Below are 16,584 nucleotides of genomic sequence, written 5' to 3' on the forward strand. Positions count from 1 at the left end.
TCGTGCAAGTAATCGCACGAGATTGTACGATAACTGTTGGATCGAACGAGACAGATCGACGGTGGAAATCAGCGGATTAGTTGGCACACGATACATCGCGATATCCATAGGATTAGGTAAACAAATCAATGGTGCATATTGAAGCGCTCGGAAGTGGAAAATTCAAAGTGGGACCGACGGTGATTGGTCAGCTTAGCGGGACCCTCGGGAGGAAATACACGTACATAATCTTATTAACGCGCAGCTGATTGGTTTTTAAGTGAACCATTAGTCTAATTGTAGACTACCACATCAATTTTGGTAACCATCCACATCAAGCTCTTGCTTGTCAGCACAAGAGAGTGGTCTGCTTTTCCTTCGAGTAGTTAGGTTCGCATGCCTGGTGATTGCTAGTGTTACTTGTGTCAATGGTTCTTTCACCGCAGAAGGAGAGGGTGGGAGTGGGTCCCAAGTCAGATGGGAAGAAGCCCCAACTCTATTAGGAACACACAACACAATAGGATGTGCATAGCTTCCAAAGGAGCAGTCCACACGGATGCAGAAATCACAACACACAAGGAAAGATAACACGTACAACACACATCAGACGAGTCTGCGCGAGTGCGGCGGTCGTTATACCAATTTTACGTGAAAGGCATGTCTGATGTCCGGGAGGTAACCAACATGGGAAGGACAATGTTAACAAATGATACAACACATTTTCATTAATATATATGTATTACAACAATTGAATGAGTTCAAGTGTTAAACACAGGTTAAAGCAACATGTATTACAAGTGTTCAAGATTAGTCTTACAACAATTACAACACATGTGTGAAAACGTGTTGGCATGTTAGCAAGCTTTTGAATTAAGTGAAAGTTCCAAGACACATCGTTACACCTTACATCACTAACCCTGTGGGCAGGGCGTTGGAGCCACTACTTACTCCTCAAAGAAAATATTACATACTCTCAAGGCTATGTGGGAGGAGTCAAGGTGAAAATTCATTTGCATGTACAAATGAGGGGGTATTTATAGCCAAGGGTAAAACTGACCCTTGTGGCTATTCGACTTCCCTCATGGCTGTTTGAATTCCATGACCTTTCGACTTTACATGACTCTTCATATGACAAGTGGGCCTCTTGGACTTCCACGTTACATTACATTGATTTACAATATGGCCCACAGTAGATATGTGGACGACATGACTCATGACAAGAATCGACATGACAGTGCTGGTACATTTGTGCCGCTGATGGTGCGCATGTCGAGCTGTAGTGTTGTTGGATGATGGATGTCCTCATGGTGTGTCACAACTTCACCTCCACATGGAAAGGTGCACGGAGTCTTCGATGGTCGTTGGGTTTGCTTGATGTTGCATTCACACATTTCTCCTTGCTTGTATCTTGGCATGCTTGACAGGTTCGTCCGTTCATGAAAGTGCATGCTTGTCCGTCCGCAAACACATCTTTGCATGATCACTCATTCGTGAGCACATAACTTTGCATGCATTGTCTGTTCATCCACTCACGAACCAGTCCTCTTACATGTACTCCCCTTGTTCATGCCATCCGTTTTCACGCCATGTTTGCTTGTGTACATGTATCTGCAGTCACTCATGACGAGATGACATCAAATCCATTAACCTCCTAGTCTACCATGATGCATAATCATTTCGAATGTAGGTGACTGGGAGAGAAGACAAGGTTGTCTACACAACTACTTAAGGCACAATATTCTCATGTTTAATCCCACTAGCATAGATGAGGTATCTGTTCAAGCTACACATCTAGAAGCTAGAGGAAATAATGTGAACCCAGAAGTTGGGGGATCATTAAAACCCACTGCAAGCAAAAGCAAGGAAAAGAGAAAACAGAAATGGAAAGAGAGGAAGGCCAATATTGTACAGAAGACCAAGTCTTCATGCACTCACTGTAAGACGGATGGGCATGATGATGAACAATGTTGGATCCTGCATCCGGAGCTGAGACCCAAGAAATTCAAGGGCAAGAAGAAGAAGACTGTTGCAGCTATTCAAAAGGATTTGGGGTCAGACTCAGGAGATGAAACACCAATCGCAACCACAGGTATAAAAGGTAAAAAATATGAAGCATCTACTAGTAATTCTGCACAATCTACTGATAATGAAGAAAATGAGAGGAAAAGACATGAGATTTTTCATGTTCGAGTTATTTACAAGCATCAAAAGATCGATACTTTGTTTGATAGCGGCTCACAAGTAAATTTAATTTCTGAAGCAATTGTAAAGAAGTTGGGATTACTAACCACACCTCACAAAAATCCATATCCATTAGGCTGGTTATGTGATAAAGCACAGCTACAAGTGACTAGACAATGTAAACTTAGGTTTTCTTTTGGGTCATCATTTGTAGATGAGGTTGAGTTAGATATAGTTCCTTTGGATATATGTGGAATTGTTTTAGGAAGTCCTTACTTATATGATAGAAAAGCTATTTTCTATAGAGCTGAGAACAAGTATCAACTCATTAAATATGGAATCGAATATATTGTAAGAGTTCATAAACTCAAGAATAATTATACTCTCATAAACTCAGGGAAGATGAAAAGAATTGTAAATTCATGCAAACAATTTTTACTAATGGTTGTAAAGGAAAAGAAACCTGATAAAACCAATGTACTTGAGGGTTGTGATGTTAAACAACAAGCTGATTTAGAAAAAGTTGTTTCAGAATATGATATACTGTTTCAAGAACCTAAAGGTCTACCACCCAAAAAGGAAATATTACATGATATTAATTTGTAGCAAGATGCTCCATTACCTAAAATCGGAATGTACAGGTTGTCTGCTTTAGAGAATGCAGAAATCAAGAAGCAGGTACAGGAGCTACTCGAGAAGGGGTTCATCAGACCTAGCGCATCACCATGTGGGTCTCCAACTGTATTAGTGAGAAAAAAAGATGGCTCATGGAGAATATGAATTGGTTATTGAGCACTGAATAAGATAACGATCAAAAATCGTTATCCCCTTCCTCGCATAGATGATCTATTGGATCAATTAAAGGAAGCTGTTTATTTTTCCAAGTTGGATTTGCATAGTGGCTATCATCAGGTCAGAGTTGCAGAGCAAAATGCATGGAAAACTACTTTCAAAACAAAGCAGGGATTGTATGAGTGGTTTGTTATGCCTTTTGGCTTAACTAATGCTCCTGCTACTTTCATGAGAGTAATGAATGATGTACTCAGACCTTTTCTTTATGATTGTGTCATTGTATATTTGGATGACATTCTTATATTCAGTAAAACATGGGAAGAACATTTAAAGCATGTTAAGCAGACTCTAAATGTTTTGAAAAAAGAAAATCTTTATGTTAAACTCTCAAAATGTGAATTTGGAAAAACATATTTGAATTATTTGGGTCATATTGTAGGGGGTGGTGAATTGAAGATAGATCCCTCTAAGGTTGCAATCATTGTAAACTGGCCTAAACCCAAATCTGCTACAGAAGTTAGAAGCTTCTTAGGAGCAGCACAATATTGGAGAAAGTTTATTTCTAACTTTTCCTTAATTGCAGTTCCCTTACATGCTTTAATAGGATTGAACAAGGTGTTTTAGTGGGGAGGCAAACAACAGAAAGCCTTTGACACCTTGAAAGAAAAGATTAGTACAACACCAGTACTAGCACTACTCGATCTTCAAAGACCATTTGAGATTGAAACAGATGCTAGTGACTATGCCATGGGAGCAGTGTTGATGCAGCATGGTAAACCCATATGTTATCATTCTGAGACATTTAATTATGCAGTAATTAACTATCCCACATATGATAAAGAATTGTATGCATTAGTATAGAGTGTGAAAAAGTGGAAACATTACTTAATGGGCAAAGAGACAGTTATACATACTGATCATCAACCACTTCAATATTTACACTCCCAAACTAAGTTGCAGCAATCAAGACATTATAGATGGATGGGTTTTCTACAACAATTTCATCTAGTCATCAGGTATAAAAAGGGCATACACAATAAAGTTGCAGATATGTTGTCTAGACCAATCATAAATGCATCCACTATACTTAAGTATAATTTAGTATTGCATGAAAGCTACATTGAATAGTGTGCTCAAGATATGGATTTTAAAGATGTATATGCAACTTTAAGTCAAGGCAAACAAGTAGAAGAATTGGATTATCATGTTAAGGACCAGCTCTTGTATCATTTTGGGAAGCTATGCATTCCACAAACTGAAAGAGTAAAGATAATTTGAGAGGCACACACTTCTCTAATATCAGGTCACTTTGGTGTAAGTAAAACAGTTGCACAGCTGCAAAGATTTTTTTATTGGCCAAAAATGAATGAGACAGTTTCTAGATATGTAAGAGGGTGTACCATGTGTGCTAAAAGCAAGCCCAGCAATAGAAAACTAGGCTTGTACACTCCACTACCAGTTCCTTCTCATCCTTGGGAAAGTGTTTCCATGGACTTTGTTGGAGGACTGCCTAAATCTAGGAAAGGTCATGACTATTTATATGTTGTTGTGGATAGGTTCAACAAAATGTGTATTTTAATACCTTGTAACAAACATATTACAGCTGAACAAACTGCAAAGTTGTTCTTTTAGCATGTATGGATTCATTTTGGATTACTCACTTCCATTATATTCGATCAAGATACCCGATTTGTTGTGAAATTTTGGTCAAGTTTGTGGGAATTGATGGACACCAGGCTGAAGAAAAGCACAATTTTTCATCTGCAAACAGATGGCTAAACAGAATTAGTCAATAGGACAGTGATCCAGTCGCTCAGAGGCTATTGCAGCAAGCATCCCAGGCTTTGGGATGAACACTTATGTTATGTGTAGCATGCTTACAACTGAGCTAAACATTCTTCTACACATAGATCTCCTTTTGAGACCTGTTTTGGTTTCACACCAAGGTCTCCCTTGGATTTTGTCTTTGGTAAAGACACAACAGTCGATGGACACAGTGATGTGGACAAGGAAACCAAGTTCATCGAACAAATCCAAGAGATTCACCAGGCAGTACAGAAATAGCTGGAAAGGAGCCAAGCCAAGTACAAGGCAAGGCATGACAAGCATCGGATGGAGCATAGTTTCCAAGTTGGTGATCAAGTCTGGTTGTATATCATCAAAGATAGAATGCAAGGTGAAGGTAAGAAACTAAAGCCAATAAGGTATGGACCTTTCACGATACTTGAGAAAATTGGTGAGAATGCTTTTCGCCTTGATTTACTAGCTTACATGCACATCTACTCAGTGGTTAATGCAAACAACTTGAGATTATTTGAACCTTCATTAATTGAAGATCCTGAAGAGCAGAGTCAATTACATTCTATTGATGATCTGTTGCCTGAATATCTTAATGAATTGCAGGAAGATATAATTCTAGACAGGAAGGTGAGAACTATGCGCAAAGGGGATGTTGAGTACCTCAGGATTGGACTCAAAGGTTCAAAAACAAGCAGTGTGAAATGGATAGAAATTAGGCAAGCAAGGAATCAATACCCTCACTTGATTGATGCTTAAAAATAAACTTTTGGGGTCCAAAAGTTTTTTCAGTGGGAAGGCTGTGATTCGAATTAGATCCTAAACACTCTCTAAGTTTTCATAAACTCGTTCAAATTATGCCAAATAGATTCAAGTCTTAGAAAGATCAAGCTATCAGAAGGAATCCTCGTGACAATTGCAATTATGTTCAGTACAGAGCAATGAGGACCCTCGGTCGAGCGCACAGACCGTTCGCCCATGGTAACGCCCGCTGGCGCAAATTGGCAAAACCAGAGGCTAATTTAAGAAACGGGGGTGGTTTTTGATACGCGATTAGCGCTTCGCAGGGCGTCCCCCTCAGTGAAGGAAAGCCCCGAAGTGCCCGGATCGGAAATGGCTATGAAATGTAGAAAAGTAATTAATTCAGCTCCATGGATTCCACAAAACTGGTAATGTATTGGAAGGCCTCGAGGCAGTAAGCAGTTTTGACCGAGTCTCACACGATGCCACACATTGAGTGACACACGTCCGGCGGAAGAGAGAGAAAACCGCTCACATCAGACAGGTAAACGTCACGCTACTTACCCGCCTGATATGAACGATGATCATAGGATCTGGGGGGCCCAGATCAACGACGAAGGTGCGTCCTGATAAATGACCGGATTTGACAAGGTTATAAAGAAAGATTACATGGGATTTGAAGTCCGACGTGGACGATGAGTTGGCAGAAGATTTGTGTTTTGTGAGCATCTTGGGGCAAACAAAAATAACGGTCGTTCAATTGTGTCCAAGGAACCTAACACACTCACCCGTTGTAGAATAGGTGGCCACCTCCCTGTGAAGTGTTACATAGTGATGATGATGTAGAACAGGGGAGTTCGAACGGACAGAGGCAGGAAAACCAGAATGCCAGGAAGCAGAAACGAACTGACAGAAAGAAGACTGGCTTTAAAGCCATAAACTGACAGAAGCAGAGGACACACACACACAAAGGAGTTAGTTAGACGCAGAAAGCTAAGAGCAGAGAACAGAGAGAAGAAGCCGAGCTGACCTAAAGGCAACATCGAGCCAGACAGAGCTAGAGAGAGTCAGAGAGTCTGTGCACTCCAGAGAAAGCTTGAGAGGTTCAAGCGAGCTCCTCGACATAGGCCTGTCATGTATGAGTTTCATATTGGAATCATACTACTGTGACTAGTAGAGGTCAAGTACCAGTAAGGAGAGTCTGTGTACTCCAATCCTACTGATTCATATTTGTTGAGTGAGACTCAAATTGAGCTCACTGTTGTAAAGAAACTCTGCTTTGAAAACATAATAGAGAGGCCACCATTGAAAGTTGGACGTAGCCCAGGAGCATTGGGTGAACTCCTTATTAAAATTGTTGTATTACATGTTTTCCTGTTATGTTTTCTCTAATTGCCTCAGTGTCTATGTATTTTGCAATCTTATCGATCCATTGCATAAAGTAACATAAGCACATCCATGCACATGAGTCTGTAATACCTTTAATTCTTTGTCCTGGATAAATTCCAGATCAAATACACTTTATATCAAATTATTGAGCCACTAGTTATCATAATATTAGTATTATTAATGTGAAGGTAGGCATGAAGAGTGAGAGGAATGTCTGGAGTTCACCTATCCTTATTGGAGCTTCTAGAGCCTCTTTCCTTAAAAAAATATGGGAAAAAGTGAAATTTAAGCAAATATATCTCTATTTGTATGCCAAGGTATCTGCTAAAAAAATGGGTGATTGCATTTGGAGTAGTTCATGATTCAAAACCCATGAGAATGAGTCCATTTTAGTAAGAATATAATGCACCATCCTAATATTGGCTTTACAATTTTCCCTAATGAATTCTCCAAGAAATAAAATTATTAAAAATGATAACCATAATGGTGAGTAGAATAAATAATGAGGGAAGGTTAAAAAAGGGAGTTTTATCCAAACCCCAAGGATTGATATATTAGTTTTAAGATTAATTGGGGAGACTCAAAGGAAGCTAATTATATGAAAATAAAGAGGCGTGTACGAAGGGTTAAGTATGTTTTTGATGAAGATCCAATGTTTATTGAAGTTTCTCAATTGCTTAGACACAAAGGAGTTTTCCTTTATTTCATACCAAAAAATATGCCTTGTGGCATGCTCACTGAGGATTGCATTTATGAATAGCTTGTTTCTTTAAGAGAAACCTACTATTTTTTTTTGACAAAAGCAAGATTGTTATTCCTTAGGCACATTATTTAGGGATTCTTCAATAAACAAAGTTAAAGCTAGGTAAGGATGTAAACTTCACTAACTCACAATTCATTTAACCATTGATCAACCAACCAACTAATCTGTCCTAATCACTAACTGCTATGCTCTACTATATTAGAACATGATAAACTATGGTTCAATATAGTTATACATGATTGACACTACTAATCCACTAATATGTACCTCGCTAAATTATAAATCTTTTAGACATTATACAATAAACTACTTAAAAGATAGGTTCTAAGCAACTTTGCTAAATTGTAATTCATTGAGCTTGTTCTTACACTTAGTTTCACTATGATTGACATATAGAGGTAAAGTTGCTAATAAGACAATAACCAACGAGGTTTTTGTTGCACATTTTTGAACAAGAAATAAATATTATGTAGGAACATTAAAATGCTAACATTTTCCCAATATGACTTTCTTTCAACCTATAAATTCCTTCAAGATGAAGAGCTTATTACTTTTACTTTTAAAAAAATCCATTATAGAAAAATTGCAACTATAAATATTTTGGCTTTTGTGTTAGTTTTGTGAACATCGCATATAATATTTCAATATCAAGTGTATACTTCTGCTATAATCTTTGCATTTTTTTTAAGAAACAATTATAAATTTGTATTAATAAAAGAGAGATATTACAAAACTTCTGATAACTCGAAGTCTTCTGCTATAATCTTTGCATTTTTTTTAAGAAACAATTATAAATTTGTATTAATAAAAGAGAGATATTACAAAACTTCTGATAACTCGAAGTGTCAAATTTTTTGGAAGGTTTGGGTTAGAACGTGTAGGAACAACCTAAAAACCTTACTCGTTGACACCACTCAACTTGAAGATTGAAATTGTTCCACTAGAAGACTTTCCAACAAGATCCCGAAATCCAAGTAAATTTACAACACATTCGTAAGATTCTTTTAGTTGTTTGGGATTTCACCTCTCATGAAGAGTTGTCCTTCGATTTTCTTTTAACTTGGGACCAAGACCATTTTTCCATTGAAACTGAAGAAACATCCAATTTTGGGGGTGTTCTGCTGTTGGGATCCGTCGTTTTGACTTGATGAGGGAGGATCATTTCTACCTGCTCCACCCACGATAACAACTTTCAATTATTAACAATTGTAGAGGTAAGCCCTACGAGGGATTTACCACCATTGCATTTGTCCAAGGGTGATGAGGATATTTGCACATTTCTTTTCTTTTAAAGGAGATTTGGAGGGACGAGAGAGTTGTTAGTTACCTTAGCAACCCAAAATTCTTCAATTTTGATTGCCTTTAACAGAGTTGAGGATGGGGCAAGAGACGACTCGAGAGTTTCATTCTTTGTCTTTGTAATTGCGATACCATTTTTCACACTAGGCTCCTTACAGAAAACATGTTCATTTTCCATAGAAGAACGTGGAGAAGCATTTATTACATTGTCCACAGTTGAGGTGACATAATCTTCCACATTTAATCTCATATTTTCTTTATTTTCAGCCGGGTTATTTAATTCCCTTTTCAACTTGTTCTCTTTACCAAAGGTTGCAAGAGGGCTCTCCTTGGAGATGAAAAAGTGATCGAAGGTGCCTCAATCCCACCATTGAGGCTTTTTGCTAGATTTCTTCGCTGGATTTTTCCTAGCTTTGAGACATGATTTGATGAAAGATTTAGTTTTGTAACAACCTTTACAATGAAATAAAATGTTTTCATAATATAGTTTTTGCATCCATGAGAATGGAGGGCCTATTAAATTGATTTCAATAGGGAACCCTTCACTGAAATCCATTTCCATGCATATGCGTGTATATGTGGGCTTTAAGTAGTATTTTCTATCTACTCCTCAACAGAAGAATTTTCCTAATACATTACTAATTGCAGTCAAAGAAGGGAGGTTTCACTAATGCAAACGCAGGTTGGGAAGCCTTACCCAAACCAGAACAAATGAGAGAGAAGCCATGACGAGATCAAAGGAGGGAAACCGTGGATACATGGAGAGCCCTGCACTGCCCCAGAACCATAAACTAGAGTAATAGATCTGAGATCAAATCCTCTTACCAAAGGATATATGTTCAAATCGTCAGAAATAAAAGGGGTCCATTTCTCTGAGATCCATGAGTGAAAATTTACCAACTTTGGCCGCAATCCAAAAAAACCTGCACATTAATCCAACTTTTTTTTCCCAAACAAGAAAAAACAACTTCCTATTACAGTAGCAAAGAAAGTACATAGTTTTGTGGGAGGAATAAATTCTCGTACATCAACAGGTGGCTCCTAGATACCATCAATTCCTTATCCAGATGACAAAAAAGAAAACCAAAATGTTCCCCAAAACAAAGCGACAATTTTCATGTGACCTTCCTCTTGGGAGAGTACAAATTTACACACACATATATTTTTAGAAACATTATTTTTTCAATTAATTTATAAATTTAATTTATTTTGTATTTTTTCAATTTAATTGGAATGTAATCATTAAACAAAATAAATAAAATTATACATTAAGAGATATTAAATTTAAAAGTAAGAAAAAAAATATATAATTTAAAAGGATTAATTTTTTTTAAATTATAATATATTTTTTTAAACTTCTTTTAATATAATAATATACATTTGATTATAATTTAAGAATTATTATTATACAAAGACCTTAAATTTAAATTCCGATCTTGATAAACCATCATCATCATTGCCATCACCATGATATTATAATTGTGAGATCTTGATAAGGGGTTGGACCAATTTTGAATTTGTCTCTAAAGAGGATTGCGAAGAAATCTTTTAAATATACATTTGATTATAATTTAAGAATATATTGATAAGCTGCCATCATCATCACTTCAGTTTAAAATATTGATTTCTTGGGTTTACAATCGCTAGGGTTTGTAATATTAGCACCTTAGGTTTATCGTTTCCTTTGGGTTTATAAAATTAATAATTCCTTGGTTAATCTAGGTCAACCATGGTCCAACGTCACATTGTGACAAATATTATCTCAATATGAAAATCATCAATGGTCGACCATGGTCCAACATCAGAATGTGACAAAGATTGTCTCAATATGAAAATGAACCATGTTCAACCATGGTCAAACGTCACATTGTGACGAAGATTGTGTCAATATGAAAATCAACCATGTTCAATAATGATCAACCATGTTTATTTTAGGGTTTATAATATTTATCTTATATAGCTTGGGTTTATAATATTAATCCCCTCAGTTTAATATTATTTCCTTGGGTTTATAATCCCTTTGGTTTTAAGTATTAATCCCTTGGGTTTATTAGTCGCTTAGGTTTATAATATCAATTCCTTGGGTTTATTAATGTAAGAGTTCATATTCCTATAGTATAATATAAATACCTTGGGTTTATAATCATGGTCAACTATAGTCAACCATGGTCCAATGTCACATTATGACAAAGATTGTCTCAATATGAAACTCAACAATGTTCAACCATCGTCAACCACGATAAATCTTGGTCAAGCATGGTTCAACGTTACAAGGTGATAAAAATTCTCTCAATATGAAAATCAACCATGGTTAACCATGGTCAACTATGTTCAATCATGGTCAATTATGGTCCAATGTTGCATTGTGACAGGGATTGTCTCAATATGAATATCAATCATGGTCAACCATGGTTAATCATGGTAAACCATGGTCAACCATGGTCAAATGTCGCATTGTGACAAAGATTGTCTCTATGTCAAAATCTATCATGGTCAACCATGGTCACATTGTGACAAAGATTAGCTCATGGTCCAGCGTCGAATTATTGTGACAACCATGGTCAACCATGCTCAATTATGGTCCAACGTCACATTCTAACAAATATTGTCTCAATATAAAATTCAGCCATGCTTAACCATGGTCATCCATGCTCCAACGTCGCATTGTGACAGATTCTCTCAATATGAAAATGATCCACAACCAACGATACTCAACCATGGTCATCCATGTTTGTTTTAGGGATTATAATATTTATCTTAGGGTTTATATACCTTGGGGATAAATATTAATCCCTTGGGTTTAATATTATTCCCTTGCATTTTCAGTATAAATCCCTTAGGTTCATTGGTTTCTTGGGCTTATAATACCAATCCCTTGGGTTTAATAATATAAGTGTTCATATTCCTAGGGTTTAATATTATCGATAGGGTTTATAATATTAATCGCCGGGTTTAATATAAATCCCTTAGGTTTATAATATTAATAATTCTTTGAGTTTAGTAATCCCTCGGTTTTTAATATTAATCCCTTGGGTTTTTAATTTGTTTGGATTTTTATACAAATAATTCCTTAAGTTTATAAATCAAAATCACATGGTCAACCATGGTCCAATGTCGCATTCTAACAAAGATTATTCCAATATAAAAATTAACCATGGCCAACCATGGTCCAACATCGCATTGTGACAAACATTGTCTCAATATGAAAATCAACCATGGTCAACCATGGTCCAATGTCTCATTATGACAAAGAATGTCTCAATATGAAAATCAACCATGGTCAACCATCTTCAACCATGCTCAATCATTGTCAACCATGGTCAACCATCTTCAACCATGCTCAATCATGGTCAACCATGGTCACATTGTGACAAAGATTATCTCATGGTCCAACATCATATTGTGACAACCATGCCCATCCATGGTCAACCATAGTCCAACGTTGCATTGTGGCAAAGATTGTCTCAATATGGAAATCAACCACAGTCAACCACGATAAATCATGGTCAACCATGTTGAACCATGATCCAACATTACATTGTGATAAAGATTCCCTCAATATGAAAATCAATTTGGTGAACCATGGTAAACCATGGTCCAACGTATCATTGCGAAAAACATTATCTCAATATGAAAATCAACTATGGTTAATCATGGTTAACCATGTTTGTTTTAGGTTTTATAATATTTATCTTAGGGTTTCTATACCTTGGGTTTACAATATTTACGCCCGGGTTAAATATTATTCCCTTGGGGTTTTAGTGTTAATTTCTTAGGGTTATTAGTGCTTTGGGTTTATAAGAGTTCAGTAATCCCTAGGATTTATAATATTAATCCCTTGGGTTTGTTAATCCATTGGGATTATAATGTTAATCCCTTGGGTTTTATGATTGACGATGGTCAACTATGGTCTAACGTCGCAATGTGACAAAGATTGTCACAATATGAAAATCAACCATGGCCAACCATGGTCAAGCGTGGTCCAATGTTCCATTGTGTTAAAGATTCTCTCAATATGAAAAACAATCATGGTCAACTATCGTCCAATCTCGCATTGTGACAAAGATTCTCTCAATATGAAAATGAACGATTGTCAACCTTATTCAACCATGTTTGTTTTAGGGTTTATAATATTTACATTAGGGTTTATATACCTTGGGTTTACAATATTAATCCCTTGGTTTTAATATTATTCGCATGGTTTTTTAGTATTAATCCCTCGATTTATTATCATCTTGGGTTTATAATATCATTACGTTGGGTTTAATAATCTAAGGGTTCATATTCCTAGGATATAATATTATTGATAGGTTTTATAATATTAATGCTAGGGTTTAATATAAATCCCTTGGGTTCATAATATTAATACCTTCGGTTTTTAATAATCCATTAGGTTATTAATCTATTTGGATTTAATATGAATAATTCCTTGGGTTTATAAATTATAAACCCATGGCCAACTATGGTAAAATGTCACATTGTGACAAAGATTGTCTCAATATGAAAATCAACCATGGTCCAATGTCACATTGTGACAAACATTGCCTCAATATGAAAATCAACTATGGTCAACCGTGGTCAACCATGTTCAATAATGGTCAATCATGGTTAATATGAAAATCAACCATGCTCCAAAATCTCATTGTGACAAAGATCGTCAATACGAAAATCATCCATGGTCAACCATCATTAACCATGGTCAACCATGGTCCAATGTTACATTGTAATAAAGATTGTCTTTATATGAAAATCTACCATGGTCAACCATGGTTAATCATGGGCAACCATGTTCAATAATCATAGTCACATTTTGACAAAGATTGTCACATGGTCCAATGTCACATTGTGAAAACCATGGTCATCCATGGTCAACCATGCTCAAATGTCACATTGTGACAAAGATTATCTTAATATGAAAATCAATCATTGTCCAATGTCACATTGTGATAAAAATTCTCTCAATGTGAAAATCAATCATGGTAAACCATGGTGAACCATGGTCCAACATCAGATTGTCAAATATTCTTATGGTTTATCTATCTTGCATTATGAAAATGAACGATGGTCAACCATGGTCTAATGTCGCATTGTGACAAAGATTCTTTCAATACAAAAACTAATCATGGTCAACCATGGTCCAATGTCACATTGTGACAATATGAAAATCAACCATGGTCATCCATGTTTGTTTTGTGGTTTATAATATTTATCTTAGGGTTTATATATCTTGCGTTGAGAATATTAATCCCTTGGGTTTATTAGTGTCTTGGGTTTATATCAATCCCTTGGGTTTAATCATCTAAGGGTTCATATTCCTACGGTATAGTATTATTGATAGGATTTATAATATCAATCCTAGGTTTAATATAAATGCATTTGGGTTTTCAATTCATTGTGTTTATAATATAAATTCCTTAGTTTTGTTAATGCATTGGGTTTATAATATTAATAATCGCTTACATTTATTATATTTATCCCAAGGCTTTATAATATTAATCTATTAGGTTATCAATATTAATCCTTTGGGTTTTTAATATCAATCCCTTTGGTTTATTAATCCTTGGGTTTATAATAATAATAATATCTTTGTGTTTAATATCTTTTTTAGTATTAATCACTTGGTTTATTATCGTCTTGGGTTTATAATATCACGACGTTGGGTTTAATAATCTAAGGGTTCATATTCCTAGGATATAATTTATTGATAGATTTAATAATATTAATACTAGGGTTTAATATAAATCCCTTGAGTTCATAATATTAATACCTTCGGTTTTTAATAATTCATTAGGTTATTAATCTGTTTGGATTTTAATATGAATAATTGCTTAGATTTATAAATTATAAACCCATGGCCAACTATGGTATAATGTTGCATTGTGACATTTTCCTTCCTATTTAATTACCATTATCAAAGTCAACTCATAAATGAGACTATTTTTAAGAAGTGAGATAGAAAAGAAACTAAAGAATACGTACGCATTCTGTAATATATTTATTTATCACCAACACAAGCAAAAGCAACAGGATTGACGGATTCTAAGAGACAGCTGTTCCGTACCAACTCCTTTTAATTAGTAATTTCTGTGTGACAGAAGCAAACTTTTTTGGAATTCGAAAACACATTTACATGTTTCATAATTTGACAGTTTTCAAACATTATAACTAAATATGTTTAACTTTGACCTTTAGGGGTTGTATTTTGAAATTGAAATAGTTTAACTTTGACTTTCACTGGTTGTATTTTGAAATTGAAACAGTCAAACTATAATTATATTGTTGAATGATATATATTTTTTCCAATAGAAGAAATTGCCTTCACGGCAGTTTTTAGTGGTATATAGTTTAGCTCAAAATTGAACCATAAGATCGGTGCGACCAAAACTGCTAGCGAACCATAAGATCAGTGGGACCAAACATGCTAGCGAACCATTGGACCACATCCTTGTAAATCACAACTTTGTACATAATTATAAATCACAACTCTGTACATTGGAATGTTAACTGAAATATTGATTAAAAAATGGTAATAAAATAACAAATACAAAACGCAAACACATTTGAAACAGTATCTCATATAATAGCACTGTTTGGCAGTGTCTCAAATAGTAGCAGTTGCCATCACAATTGGGGTCCAGTGAATAGATGAGAGACATATAGATGCCAATTTTATCATGTTTTTAATGCGTCTTCCTATTTCTGGATACTCCTATCAAACTCACAATATAAATACGATTTATCAAGATCTTGGAGTTGTTTGTTGCAGATAGACATGAAACGGTAGGTTGTGTGGGCTACTTGTATCTGGCAAACAGAATGTGGGGATACTCAGTTTTGAGATCATGCAAACAGAAGAGCCTTCAATTATTTTAATACAATTATATATGCACAAGCTGTCATCTGGGATCCCCTTACTAATAATTGTCACACTGCTCTTAGCATGAGAAAAGGACGAAGGCTTGGATTCTTGTTTTAAATTATGGGAACCTAACAAAGTTCCGTTCTCTCCTTGAGATGTTTTCGAGGGCAATGCGTTATTAAAGTATAACTTCGTTGATAATTGTCCATAGCTTTGGGGAAGAAATATTTGTTCAATGAATAAAACTTGGACACGCAAGGGGACACCGGCACATATGTTATGACATTGTTGATTCTTGTTTGCTCAATATTTTTTCGTTTTTATTCTTAATACCATTTTTGTTTTATTAGAGCGGACACTAGGAGTTGTTGAGGTTCCGGCCATTGGGGGTGGCGAGGGGTAAAGACAAGCAAAAACCGAAAAAACATAAAATAAAGGATTTGGGTTTTGTTTAAGTTTTGTGTGGAGGATTATGTCGCCAACGCCATATAAAATGGGAGTTGCCAACTTGCAAGTTTGGTAGGATGAGCTGTTGCCGGCCGGAGCGCGCAGTGAGAAGGACGAGCGGGTGTGAGATTTGACCAGATGTGAAGCCACCCAGGCCATATCTCAGACAAGGCCACGAGTTCAAATCCTTGCGAAGCATCTATATTGCAAACCGATAGCCACACTTTAAACGTAATAAATGATTTCGTATGTCCGTATGATATCGCCGGCTTGATCAGTTGGCATCAAGGCGCTAGCGACTTAATCTGCACGATCACGCCTTTCTCTACAGAATTGC

The sequence above is a fragment of the Pinus tabuliformis genome, chromosome 3_2 (assembly GCF_031772625.1).
Source record: "Pinus tabuliformis cultivar Carrire ecotype Pingquan chromosome 3_2, CPIR1, whole genome shotgun sequence".
NCBI lineage: Eukaryota > Viridiplantae > Streptophyta > Pinopsida > Pinales > Pinaceae > Pinus > Pinus tabuliformis.